At 41.0% G+C, this 14,803-nt stretch overlaps 1 long non-coding RNA gene across 2 annotated transcripts; it reads left to right on the forward strand.

Annotated features, from left to right (window-relative positions):
* The first annotated feature begins 459 nt into the window (after positions 1-459).
* On the forward strand, positions 460-1,464 carry LOC115577246 (uncharacterized). 2 transcript variants are annotated; one of them, XR_003983053.1, is made up of 4 exons: positions 460-557; positions 785-903; positions 1,053-1,169; positions 1,275-1,464. It is a non-coding gene; the product is annotated as an uncharacterized LOC115577246 (long non-coding RNA). The 2 variants fall into 2 exon arrangements; XR_003983052.1 differs by lacking the exon at positions 460-557 and having other exon boundaries at positions 735-903; positions 1,275-1,359.
* Positions 1,465-14,803: the final 13,339 nt, after the last annotated feature.

Below are 14,803 nucleotides of genomic sequence, written 5' to 3' on the forward strand. Positions count from 1 at the left end.
ACCAACTGGATGGAAAGCTTCAATGCTTCATGAAGCTTCATCTCGCCATCACTCGCCGTGCGTACCTGCTCAGGTGAGTGATGTCATGACTTGGTGTTGGTGACGTGATGCTACTTTAGGTTTGGACACATTCTGGGAGCTGCTGTTGGGTTCTGGATCACATGTGTTGGGCTGTTGGTCCACTGGGTCTCTATTTAATGATCATTATGGTTGACTGTCACTTCTGATGCACTTATGGTGTTGCTGAAGAGGACTTTGGTGAAATCAAAGGAGAATTTACAATTATGAATTTCCTTTGTAAAGTCACCAGTGAGAGTTTGTTACTAATTATTTCTGTTTGTTTCTTTTATAGGAGACCACTCCTACTGAACTGTTTCCAAATCATCACGCTCAATCTTCAATAAAATAACTGAACAGAATCTGAAATCCTGAACTTTTGATTCTAACAGATCATCTATGGTGGTTAGTTTATCTGCACAGGCAACAGTTTTTCAGGAGAGCTGAAGTCAGCCGATCCTCCGTCACAAGATTTCTGAGACAACACAACAGGCTGAGGGGTAAATGACTTCAGAACCAGCTGACAGATGATCCAGTCTGATTTAAATGTACTTTTAATGTTTCCACAATAACAACTTCCATGTTACAGTTTCTGAATGATGAAAAGGCCAGGAGGATTAATGTACAGACGGACAGCAGCAGTCCAGGAACGATTCTAATAGAAATGTAGAAACGGGTGACAGAGGAGCACAACAGTTCTGGGAGTTGCTCCTCTTTGTCCTCACAGAACCTCAGATGAGCTGATTTCTTCTTCTGGTCCTGTGTGCTGGTGAACCTCTGGTCCAGCAGCTTCTTGCTGTAGTAGATCTGCCAGGCGTGCAGCTGCACAGCGATAACCATCAGCAGGTACGTGGGACACCAGGCTCAGCTGGCTGACTGTCACCTGAGAATGAAAAGACAACAGTCACAGCAAGTAGAAAATAAACAGTTTGAAGGTTTGTGTCAGTTTCTACAGCCTGTAGTGTTTCTGTCTGATTCTGTCTGCATTTGATTAGTTTCAGACATTCAGCAGAAACACAGCCCTGCACGATGAGAAGAGGGGCGGACCCCGGGACCAGAACTTTAAAACCAGCTGACGAGGCCTGAAGGACTCGCTGGTGAAAAGGTAGCAGGTGAGAACAGATGAGGTGTTTGTAAACCGTCCTGTAATGAGGAACTAAGTTTATCTGTCAGATTCTTGTTGCTAACAGGAAACTTTAACTTTGTTTCTTCTTCAGGTGCGTCAGATCCTGAGAGGGAACTCACCGTTATGTCTTTTACACCAAATAACTTCCATGTACATTAAAACAAAATCAACATTTAAACATGCTTGTTAAATGTAGAATATGTCTAGAAGATAACACAGCAGCCTTTCACAATAAAATGTAGTTCAGCTGTTTGAACCCCTCGTCTTCTACATGAACTGACCAAGATGAAGAAAAGTCTGTTTTCTTTGTTCACTTTCAATATGTCAACTATTAATGCATTTTCAAGTATAATACAATGTTATACTTGAAAATGCATTAATAGTTAATTTAAATCATTGTAACAAAGAAAAGAGGAAGAGATTTTATAATTAATAATTTGTTCATTCCTGTGATAAATTCCTGTGTCTGAGGTTTAAATGTTCTTTTTTCTTTAACATCGTAGACAAAAGACCTCAAACTTTATTTATATTTTTTTAATGAATGTTTTAAGCAGCTGCTTCATCTTCATGATGTTCACTTTGGGATGATGAGTCTGTAAATCCACTTAGAAATGCTTTTAAAAGAAGTTCATGTGCAGAACTTGCCTCAGAAACTTCACATTTTTAAGTTTCCCTCAGTATGAAAGTAATCTGGTGACAGAAGCGTGTATATCCACAGGCACACTGCAAACAGGAAGTTCTGATAATTAATTCAGCAAAGTTTAATTGAGCTCCTGAGATGTTCTGTGGACTACGACACTTCACCTGACTCTCCATCATCACGGAGCTGAATAGATGAGGACTGAATTCCTATTTTCAGTTGAATTTACCCTTTAATATCTGACAGCAGCTCTGGGTAGATACAGATGAGGATCATTTTAAACTCAGAAAAATAAGAACATGAACAAAAAGGAGAAAAAGAACCCCCCGATGATAATTCACGGAGCTCTTTTCAAATAAAATCACACAAAAAGAAAATGTAAACGAGTAAAGTGACAGAAAACAGTGAAACAGGTCAAAGACATTTATTAAAGTATGTTTTTGTGTCTTCTGGTGCTTCTCCTCTGCTCTGCTGCCCTTTAGCTCCCTCTTGTGGTGAATCTCGTGTCCTGCGCTCTCAGTCTGACAGCTCTGACTCTTCATCCAGCCCTGAACTGATCTTATAACAAAGCTGCTTTTATATTCAACATGACTAAGAAGTAGCTCATATTACAGTAGTTACTGTTTAATGTAGGCTGGTGGAAACTGACACGTTTTACAAAGATATAAACATCCTAATGTTTTGCATTTTAAAGCCGAATTTACAAGAAGGCACCAATGATTAAGGATTTGTCGTAGCTGTTTCACAAAGTCTATAAAGTTTCTCCTCACTCAACAACTCTTATAAACAGACGATTTTTTTAAGGGAGTCTGGTTATATTGTATTTATAATCCTTGCCGAATTAACAAGTAGGTCCATATAGTTAGGAATATGTGGAGAAAGCATTTTAAAACATTTGTTACATTTTATTAATTGAATTCTGCTTCCATCTAGTGCTTCTTTGCTGCCATGTAAAAAGGTGGAAACCAGGTGAGCATCATCACAGATTTTATAGTCTGAGGGTTTTCTGTTCCAGTGTGATAAAAACACATTTGTTTTTTATCACAGCAGCTAAATCACACAGACAAATATATTCAAGGATATTCATTGAAAATGTGCCGTATTTAATAATGAATCGTGTCCACATCAGCTGTGAAAACACTCTGACCAACACATTCTACTCTTGATTGGAACTTCAATACCCAGAAAGCCTCTGTTGCGACGTCACTAACAGTTTGAACATGTGAACCCCCAGACTCCCTGATGAAATCTCTCCATTTAGTGAGTTTTTGAGTTAGGAGACACTTTATAACCTCCTGAAACGCTGTTTGTGACTGATTCTTCATTATTTGGGCCTTCTTGTAAATTCGGCATGTGTTAGCTCGTTGTGGGTCGTGCTGCAGCCCCCTCAGTCTAACAGGAAGACTCCCAGTCAGTCACACGCCTCTCTGGCTGTTTCCTCATCACAGTTTACTTTCACTTTCTCTGACAGGTGTGCTGCGCACCTGTATTGGCCGTCTGAACCTCCAGCTGAAGGTAATGTAATGAATCTGACATGTTCGACTCGCTAAGACAAGCTCTACTTTTCATTGTTACACCGGAAACAGCACAAAAAGTGAAGCTCGTTGTTTATCTCTCGACGAACTCGTTTAAGTTTAAACTCGGGACGACGGCGGAGAAACAACAGCCGATAAGAATATCCGCCATTTTGTGCCGATACCTGCTTACTTACTGAAACACAGCCAACACAGACTGACGACAGTTTAACTACCTTGGTTAAACATCTTTGAGTATTTAGAGTTTCACTGTAGAAGCTTAATTTCTTATCAGTATTCATATTATTACTCCGCGGTGTGTTACGTCATGTGACCTCAGACCTCAGCTACGTCACACAGGTGAAGCACACTCGCAACCATTAAGTAAACAAGTGTTATGTTCGTGACATAGGTCTATATTATATATTATATTATATTGTTGAGCTTGTAACACATTTAGTCACACATGAGGTTAAACTCAGATCGCTGCTCTTTGTATCAGAGTAAGATGACGAGCAGAATCTGTAAAAGATTCACTACATAAAAAACATGTTGGAAAACTCTTTTCTTACAAGCATTAATATTTTATTGATCACATATATGTATATATATAATATATTTTCATATAAACTAGAAATATTTTTAGGCTCGATGTCCCTGAACTCAAAACAAATGCAGTTAATTTATCACATGCAGGTAAAATCATGTTAGATGTAATAACAGAAGCACACTAGCAAAGTATTGGTTGTCTAATAATAATAATAATAATAATAATAATAATAATAATAATAATAAAACATCAGTGTCTTTATTTTTCTTGATGTTTGAGGCAAATATTTGTCTGACAGACTTAAATAGTTTTCAGTTTCTCCCTCCTGTCCTGCCAAGTGAAGACTCTGTGTCGTTTGGTCTTTAAAGGTAAGATATGATTTAACTTTACAATAACATTCAGCTAACCAGCTAACTTTCAGCTAACCAGCTAACATTCAGCTAACCAGCTAACATTCTGAGCAGAGTGAAGAACAACAGTGTTGACGTCCTGTCAAAGACGTCTCTGTGTGTCCGTCCTGTCTCCTAACAGCACTCTGTAGCTCAGAGGTGACAGTCTGACAGCCTGTAGCTTCAGCTGGAGATGGAAAAGCAGCCAGTTCACTACTGAGTCTAATAAGTCAACAACATAAACTCACTAAATGTCAAGAGAGGAAATATTTTGACTCCTATTTTCATTATGAACAGAAAAATCCAACCGTCCACCGTCTGAACTCAAGTTTCTGTCTCTAACTGAACTGAGATCAGTTTAATCTGCTCGTTAACTCGTCGTCAAACTCACTTCATTCAAACTGGACCTGAACTGAATCACAGTCACAAACACTAACATGTAACTTCACTGTGAGTTTGACGAGGTTCTAGTGAAAAACTCACAAAGTATCTGCAGCACAGCTGAAGGATTTTATAACACAAGTTGTTACCTGAATGTTTCTTCATGACAACTTGTGAGTTGTGTGTGAGTTGTTGTGTAGTGACCTCATAGAAACTAACAGTCAGTTAAAGTGATGTTGGTCTGTAAAAGTCACTAAAGCTGCTTTGTTGAACCAAAGTAACAACAACTGAACATCAGATTTCACTGATATGATTCATAAGATGTGATTAATGTGTAACTCTAACAGCATCTTCGGGCGGCGCCGGTCCAAAGTCTCATTCACTGTGATGGTTGTGGTGCAGACAGTCGTGTCGGCAAAAAATCTGGACGTGAAATAATGTTTGTATTGAACCGATGAGCTGAAATGAATATTTAGAAGTGCAGCATTGATGTGACACTGACATGAAGCAGCCAATCAGAGGAGGAGCAGCTGATGTTCTGACAGGAGACGTGATGGAAAGGCTGATTTCAGTTGATGTGCAGATGAATGATTTGTGTTTCCTCTCCAGATGAAAGTGTGTGTGAGATGAGCAACATGAATCAGTGTGAGGACAGAGAGGAGGGAGGCCCTCCCTCTAAAACCACTGGACCTGGACCTGGACCTGAACCTGAACCTGGACCTGGACCTGGACCTGAACTCAGTTGTGTTTCATTCAAGAGTGACAAGTCAAAAGGTCGTCTGATTGATTTTAAAGGACAACCAGCTCCTGCTGTAAAGAGGTGAGCTGTTAATAACATTAATATGTGACAGATTCATGTTTTAACTGTGGAGAAAGATGTTTTTTGAAACCTGATGTTTGTTTTCAGCTTCGTTCTTCTTCACTTAAATTTATATTCTCACTTTAGAAAGCTGCCCAACAGAACCAGTCTTCAACTCTTCATTTCACTTCATTGAATTAGTTTGGTCCAATATTCTCTGAAGGTTTATTCCTGATGTTTTCCACTATTTTATGGACAGAAGCTTCTGTGTCTGAAGACTAGAAAGTGAATTAACATCTCTGGTGGTCTTCTTCTCTGTCCAACAGGAGACCAGCCTCTACTGGACCTGGACCTGGACCTGAACCTGGACCTGGACCTGAGCCTAGCTGTGTTTCCTTCAAGAGTGACAAGTCAAAAGGTCGTCTGATTGATTTTAAAGGACAACCAGCTCCTGCTGTAAAGAGGTGAGCTGTTACATTTAAATATACCTGATCCATGCTTTTTACACCAGATCCTGCTTGTCCCGATCATTTATTTTAAACAAGTTGTTGTTGTTGTCGTCCTGTTGCTCTCTGTTGATGTTTGTCCTCATCAAATCCAGTCTGACCAGTTGTCCTGATGGTCTTCATGTTCTCAGAGTGATGATGGAGGTCAGAGCAGGATTAGTATTAAAGGACAGGTTCACATTACTTCATGTCCGTCCCTAAACAACTCTGACAGGACAGTGTTCCTCCTGTGGACAAACAGCAGTGACTCACCTCCTGCTGAAATGTGAGTCCTGCTGCTGAGGAGAGGAAGGGCTGTGTGTTATATCTGACGTTACAAGGGCCCGACCCATCTGGACTTCATGGGGCCGGTACCGAAACCCATATGAAGGAATAAAAAACTGTGATAACTGATACATCGGCCGATTAGATATAGAATATATAAAAACAAATAATTTATTTTCTGATCGCTTAAATAAATTTCAACCACTTAAGATAAAGATATGAACTGAAGACAGAACATTTTACCGTTTTACAGTATTCATTAAATATGAAACAAATAATACAGTTCTACGAATACGACTAAAGTTACGTGGAGCACTTTGAAACTCAGACGTGAAGTATTTTTTGCTTACTGCAAGTCATGTCTATATGAATATAGCTTATATTTACAAATGACTAATTCATTATTATCTTTATATTTATGCTGTTATGTCGTTAATCACCATAAAGCAACACACAAAAGTCAATAAATGAATGTCACAAATCAGACAAATTAAATATCAAAGTCCAGTTTGTACGAAAACAAACCAGTGATTTAGTTTTTTGGTATTGGATTCAAAGTTTTGCAGACACAGTGTGACTGATTCTTCATGATTCCTCCACAGAGTCGACCAGGAGAGCTCAGAGGTTCCCAGAGGTCCGTCTGTCCAGCAGCATCAGACACACCTGGACTCCATATTTATGGTCTGTACATGAACAACAACTACTTTTACATCCAGTCTGTTCACAATAATCTCCATGCTGCACTTTACAGACCAGTGGTGAATCTGTCCAACATGGATCTGATGTTAAATGTTGTCATTCACATAATATTCTGTTTCAGCTGCTGGAGGAGAACATTGTGACTTTTGTGAAGAACGAGCTGAGGAAGATCCAGAAGGTTCTGAGGTCAAATTACCCAGAATGCTCAGAGAGTCAGAGGGAGGATGAGGAGGTGTTGGACGGTGAGGATGAAGAGCAGAGGAGGAGCAGCAGAGAGGCATTTCTGAAGATCACACTTCACTTCCTGAGGAGAATGAAGCAGGAGGAGCTGGCTGACCGTCTGCAGAGCAGTAAGAGGATTTCTCTAAAGATTTAAGTTGTTGGATCAATGAGACATTTACTGATGTCTGATGATGATGAATCTGTTTATATATACAATGTTTAGGGGAAGGAATTTGTAATAGTTTCTTTGTAAATAACTAACTGAACTTTTTTGTTGTGTTTATTTAGAAAGTCATTCTGCAGTTTGTCAGCGTAAACTTAAATCTAACCTTCAGAAGAAGTTCCAGTGTGTGTTTGAGGGGATCGCTAAAGCAGGAAACCCAACCCTTCTGAATCAGATCTACACAGAGCTCTACATCACAGAGGGAGGGACTGCAGAGGTCAGTGATGAACATGAGGTCAGACAGATTGAAACAGCATCCAGGAAACCACACAGACCAGAAACAACAATCAGACAAGAAGACATCTTTAAAGCCTCACCTGGAAGAGATGAACCAATCAGAACAGTAATGACAAAGGGAGTGGCTGGCATCGGGAAAACAGTCTTAACACAGAAGTTCACTCTGGACTGGGCTGAAGACAAAGCCAACCAGGACATACAGTTCACATTTCCATTCACTTTCAGAGAGCTGAATGTGCTGAAAGAGAAAAAGTTCAGCTTGGTGGAACTTGTTCATCACTTCTTCACTGAAACCAAAGAAATCTGCAGCTTTGAAGAGTTCCAGGTTGTGTTCATCTTTGACGGTCTGGATGAGTGTCGACTTCCTCTGGACTTCCACAACACTGAGATCCTGACTGATGTTAGAGAGTCCACCTCAGTGGATGTGCTGCTGACAAACCTCATCAGGGGGAAACTGCTTCCCTCTGCTCGCCTCTGGATAACCACACGACCTGCAGCAGCCAATCAGATCCCTCCTGGGTGTGTTGACATGGTGACAGAGGTCAGAGGGTTCACTGACCCACAGAAGAAGAAGTACTTCAGGAAGAGATTCAGAGATGAGGAGCAGGCCAGCAGAATCATCTCCCACATCAAGACATCACGAAGCCTCCACATCATGTGCCACATCCCAGTCTTCTGCTGGATCACTGCTACAGTTCTGGAGGATGTGTTGAAGACCAGAGAGGGAGGAGAGCTGCCCAAGACCCTGACTGAGATGTACATCCACTTCCTGGTGGTTCAGTCCAAAGTGAAGAATGTCAAGTATGATGGAGGAGCTGAGACAGATCCACACTGGACTCCAGAGAGCAGGATGATGATTGAGTCTCTGGGAAAACTGGCTTTTGATCAGCTGCAGAAAGGAAACCTGGTCTTCTATCAATCAGACCTGACAGATTGTGGTATCGATATCACAGCAGCCTCAGTGTACTCAGGAGTGTTCACACAGATCTTTAAAGAGGAGAGTGGACTGTACCAGGACAAGGTGTTCTGCTTCATCCATCTGAGTGTTCAGGAGTTTCTGGCTGCTCTTCATGTCCATCTGATGTTCATCAACTCTGGAGTCAATCTGCTGACAGAGGAACAAACAACAGACCGTCAATCTGCAGAGACACATTTCTACCAGAGTGCTGTGGACGAAGCCTTACAGAGTCCAAATGGACATCTGGACTTGTTCCTTCGCTTCCTCCTCGGTCTTTCACTGCAGACCAATCAGTCACTCCTGCAAGGTCTGCTGACACAGACAGGAAGTATCTCACAGACAAATCAGGAAACAGTCGAGTACATGAAGAAGAAGATCAGTGAGAATCTGTCTCCTGAGAGAAGCATCAATCTGTTCCACTGTCTGAATGAACTGAACGATCGTTCTCTAGTGGAGGAGATCCAACAGTACCTGAGATCAGGACGTCTCTCCACAGATGAACTGTCTCCTGCTCAGTGGTCAGCTCTGGTCTTCATCTTACTGTCATCAGAAAAAGATCTGGATGTGTTTGACCTGAAGAAATACTCTGCTTCAGAGGAGGCTCTTCTGAGGCTGCTGCCAGTGGTCAAAGCCTCCAATAAACTTCTGTAAGTGTTGAAGTTTCTTCAGAATGCAGTAAATGTGCTGTTATTGACCCAAATAGAAATAATTGTCTTGTTCTGCTCATTGTTCTTTATCCAGACTGAGTGGCTGTAACCTCTCAGAGAGAAGCTGTGAAGCTTTGTCATCGGTTCTCAGCTCCCAGTCCTCTAGTCTGAGAGAACTGGACCTGAGTAACAACAACCTGCAGGATTCAGGAGTGAAGCTACTTTCTGCTGAACTGAAGAGTCCACACTGTGTCCTTGAAACTCTCAGGTCAGGATTCATTATTTTATTTCATTATTTTATGTAACTTTACAATTGGAGCAGGTATTGATTATACTCCTTATATAATTCAGTTGATTTAAGAGACCCGACATTTCCCCCATGAACAAGCAGTCAACACAGTGTTGAGAAAATACTGCCTTTTAACAGACAGAAACCTTGAGCAGAACCAGACTAAGTGGTTGGCCGCCATCTGACTCAACTGGATGGGTTGGGGGAGAGAGACAGAAGCCCCACTACACTGCTTCTTCAAAGCAGGAATCTTGTGTCAATATTCCACCTCACTGTAGGTGTGAAATTAACAAAGGTGGAATGGGGGAACAGTTTCTTCCGCCTCTTATAATTATGTGATAAACGTTAAACCCTTAAACACAGGTGTTCACTGAATTATCAGGACCCTCAGCTGATCTGTAATGTGTTATGATGTGTGTGTCTGCAGGCTGTCAGGCTGTCTGATCCCAGAGGAAGGCTGTACTTCTCTGGCCACAGCTCTGGACTCCAACCCCTCCCATCTGAGAGAGCTGGACCTGAGCTACAATCATCCAGGAGACTCAGGAGTGAAGCAGCTTTCTGCTCGAATGGAGGATCCAGGCTGGAGACTGGACACTCTCAGGTATGTAGAGTCCTGCTGCAGCCACAGACAGTCAGTAGCCCCATTCACAGTGCTGCGCCTCCACCTCTGTGAGAATTTTTCGGAGGCGGTGAGGTGCGAAATTTCGCTCCGGTGCTGATCAGCGCGTGGCGGTCCTTAGGCCTGGGCGATAAACCGAAAATTTACCGATACCGAAATTTACAACAATAACGGATGTCATTTTGGCCATGATTGTATATTCAGTGTCATAGGCATAACATCCACTAGGGACAGGGGACATGTTAGGTCCATTTGATTAATCTACCCTGGCGTATACCGATGTGTTTATTTTGCATTCATTTGATGGCAAACTCCGCCCGCTGATGCAACACCAGCTATGCCAGGTTAGTAATCAAGTGAACCCACTCTCGCTGAGAGTCGCGGACAGTTTGTGTAATGATGCTGCGTTCAAAGGCTGCAACAGGCCACTGTCTTCGGCCGGGCTGGTCCATTGATCAAACATTTGTGTTTTGTTTTTTATTCACTCCAAATAATGACTGTATTTCTAGCTAGAAAACTCGCATCTCTCTCCTCCCTCCATTGTTGTTTGCATTTGTGTGTCTGCGTGGTCTGACACGTGAGTGTCCTCATGCTGGAAAACGTGACTTCTCGTGTACGTGACGTCACTCCCCGAGACGCAAGAAAAAAGCAAAAATATATTTTTTTTTACTAAGGAAAATGACAAAACTAGTAACACGTTACCGGCATCACTGATTGTGTAGCTTAAGTGCAACATGGAGCATGAAGATGTAAAGAAAAAAATAAAAACAGTAGAATTAACTTTGAGCAAGTTTGGAGGAAAGTCGGAGGTGTGAACCCATTTTAAACAAGTCGTGGACCGTGATGATAACATTTGTCGGCTTTGTCGAGTGCATTAAATGCGGCACTTGTTGCATTATTCATTAAGATTTCTGTAGTTCAAACAACTCGCAATTGTAGTCAAGAACGTCTGTTATAACAGCCCACGTATTAAACAGTTGTCGGGTTTAAATCAGTCTGGGGCTCATAATTACATTCAGTGTGTCGGGCCGGGCTCGGACGCAACGTGCACGGGCTCGGGTCGAGCTCGGGTCGGGCTTGATTCTAAGCTCTACTCGGGTCCAGCCGCGACTTTACTGAGGTTCACCCAGTGTGAGCAGCAGGAGGACGGTTAGCTCACCTCCCAGAACATGGCACTGAATCGCTGGAAACTGATTTAGGGACAAAATAATTGCAGTTCTTTCAATATCTTCCATGTCATGGGGCCCAGTGACTCCAGCAGCAGATTGTATTAGTAAACTGGACGAATGAGACACAGCTATGTTTATTGTACTTTAGTGCTTCCTCTATTTTATATGAATATTAATATGCAGAAATCTTGATTTTTTCTTTTCTCAAAAGCTTCCATGTCATGTGACCCACTGACTTCTGAAACAGATTCTGTGTCTATCAAAAATATATAATGATAAAGAAGATAATGGTAAAAAAAAGTTCTCTAATGCTCAAGAGGTTAACATATTATTAAGCAACAATGTCAACTTCTCCACTATTTTGTCTCATGTCTTAGATTCTGATTCTGAAGTCCTCAAAATGTTTATTTATTTACATCCAACCTCTTCCACCACCTGCAGTACAACAACGTGATTCAATTCGAAGAAATGAAAAAAGCGAGAAGTTTAGAATTTGTTTATAAGGGACTGTATATTTTATACTTTTAAACTTGTTCAGTTGTTGTCATTTCAAGTAATCTGTGCTTTTCAGCTGTTCAATCGTGTGCTTATCAGATGTTCTTAACTACTAAATAAATAATATAAATCTTAACTACAATGTGTGGGGGGGTTACTTATTGTTCATTTATCGTTATCGAGGTGAGTTGCTCAATATATCGTGATATTGATTTGAGGCCATATCGCCCAGCCCTAGCGGTCCTTCACTCAACTAACTCAGGTCATTCATTCAACTAAATAAAGAGAAATGCCCACAAAGCAATGTTACAGGACCAAACAAAAGTAACGTAGTAAGTGTAACTGTCTTTGGCAGCTTATATGAGGAAAAAAATACTGCAGTTATCCTCCCGTTTGTCTTCTCGTTCGTCCTCCCAGCTCTAAATCACAGTTCTGCCTGAAAACAGCGTTTGTCACTGTCAAAAATCTTAAACTCACCAAGTGCTTGTGTTGAAAAAATAAATCTCTGCGGCAGTCAGCCCTCCAGACCGAGACTCAAGTGAACTTTCCCCCAGAAAACAGCCAACATCCCTGCTAGTGACAGAGTCTGGCAGCGTTGAGTTGACTGATGGTAATTACCTAATTATGTACTTTGGAGCGGAAAACTTAACTTTGTCACTTTCAAGGAAGTTTGATGGGTCATGATCTCAATCACTACACATTATAACAGCACCCATATGATTACAAGCTATCCGTGGGTTTAGATTGACAGAAGAACATTGTGGAAACACCTTGAAAACACACAGACGTCATCATCACGATGTGTTCCGTCACGCCTCTTTAGAAGCCGCAGCGTCGACTTTCTGTGTGAATTACACGTCAGTTCGTCTTTAAGGCGGAGCTGCTTTACTCTCTGTGAACAACCAACAGCAGAGAATTGGTGAACCGCTGCTGTGGCGTTAATGGAAAGTCTGCTTTGTTTACTCCACCTCCAGTTGCATAGCTTGAAGCCAAGAGTTTTGATTGAAGAGAGGAAGATAATGAAAATAAATAGGGTTATCAAAACATTCACATTAAATCTACTTTCCACAACATCACTGCTGTGTTGTGATATTAATAATAACAATAGACCCTCTGTGTCATATGTCTGATCAGAAAATACTGAACCTCAAATTCATTAGATTTCTATGACACATAAGTTATTTTAATCACTTAACGAATAGAATCTGTAATCAGTGTTTTAGCCAAAGTGCTTGACTTTGAACTTAAAGTGGTTCTGACATGGATCTGTATCAACACTGGAGTAATTATATTCTAGATCATCACTGACAAAACGATTTACAGACTGTAACAACTGTCTGTGCCATCAGTTTAAAGTGAACAGAAGATATAAAACAGTCCAATAACAACAATAGATGACACGAGGTGGAACCTTCCCGTCACATTACCATAACAGCAGCAGTGCATAGATTAATTTAAGATGGGCTCAGTGGTGCCGTCTTGGCTCCTGTCATGAGGAAACTGCTGCTCCAGCTGAGTTTGGGCTGTTTTGGGTAGTTATCATTATAACAGCCTGCAGGGGCAGGAAGGTTTCAGAGTTTTGCACCGCCTGCAAAATCAAATGACAAAAGATAAGAAACCATTCAGTGATCAATCATCTGCTTCATTGATTAACATGATAACATGTTTTTTGTTAAAATAAAAGTTTAAAATAACTGCATCATGCAAGACTTTTGTTGTGAATAGTTTATAGGAAGTGTTAAATGCAGGAAGATGCCAAGACAACTTTGCATGAATGGACTTTTATTTTCTCTTCTGTGGCAGCAAACAACACATGGTTCCAGTTACTAACTGAGTCTATCCACACACTTAATGTCCGACTAATAACAGCAGCACTTTACTGTGACTGCAGCAACGTAATAGATCTTATGAACTTGCTGTGAAGCTCGAACTGGACGAGACTTCTGCCTCACAACAATCACTGATCACGTTGGTAATTTCCTCCTGAAGCTAACGTCTGCAGCCATGAATAATAACTGTTACAGCAGCTAATCAGCCGAGATCTGAGGAGCTGCTGTCAACTCTGCTGTCCAACTCTGAGAGAGGTGTGTGCAGCAGAGCCAGTAAATGTTGGATCTTGAAGCTGCCATGTGCCATGCATCCTTCCTCACAACGTAGTCACCATGTTGACTTGTTTCTTTGTGAAGTGATAGACACAATATTATATAATATCAGTTTGCATAGTAGCACAATTCACATGAAGCTCAGTGAACTCAGTACACGCCTTGTTGTTTTAGTTCATATCTGCTGATGTAAAGAGCAAATACAGATCAGACCTGTACAATAAAACACAACAGAGCAGCACTTCCTCACAACATGTGAAAAGTAGAAACATATTAGAGAAACACATGTTAAACATGTAATCTATTACATATTAAACATCTAATAGATTACAAAGGGTTTGTTGAGCCAGTAGATGCAGAAACATGAACAGTCCTACTAGGGGAGAACCCAAAGAGCTGTGATCCAGCAGCAGTCTATGTTCTGCGGCCACAAACTGAGGGACAGTGAGTGACAGTCAGCTGACAGTTGTTCATGTTATATGTGATGACACTTATTAATTAGTGTTGTGCTGTTATTGTCAGCTTTGGTTACACTTATATCTATGTTGTGTTTTCATCTACTGTACTAGTCTTTACACTACAATGTTCTTCTTCTTTTCTTGCTTTGGCCACATGTTTGTGTCACATCGTGCCAATAAAGATATTTTGGATTTAGAAAATGAACTAAAAAGATAAATGTATGTTTTGAATGCAGCCTGAGCCATGCACTGAGAATAAAAAGACATGTAATATATATTTTAACAGAACAGATGTGCTCAAGTTTCTGTGTGAAGAAATAAAGACTTCACTTCAGACGATCTCTGACTACGACATGAAACTCTAAAACCCCCTCTGATGTACTCCAGTGTCTCTGAGCGTACTTCAGCTAATTACCCACCAGGGGGCGACACTGATCCATCACAGACCTGAGAGCACAG

The sequence above is a fragment of the Sparus aurata genome, chromosome 24, assembly GCF_900880675.1.
Source record: "Sparus aurata chromosome 24, fSpaAur1.1, whole genome shotgun sequence".
Taxonomy (NCBI): domain Eukaryota; kingdom Metazoa; phylum Chordata; class Actinopteri; order Spariformes; family Sparidae; genus Sparus; species Sparus aurata.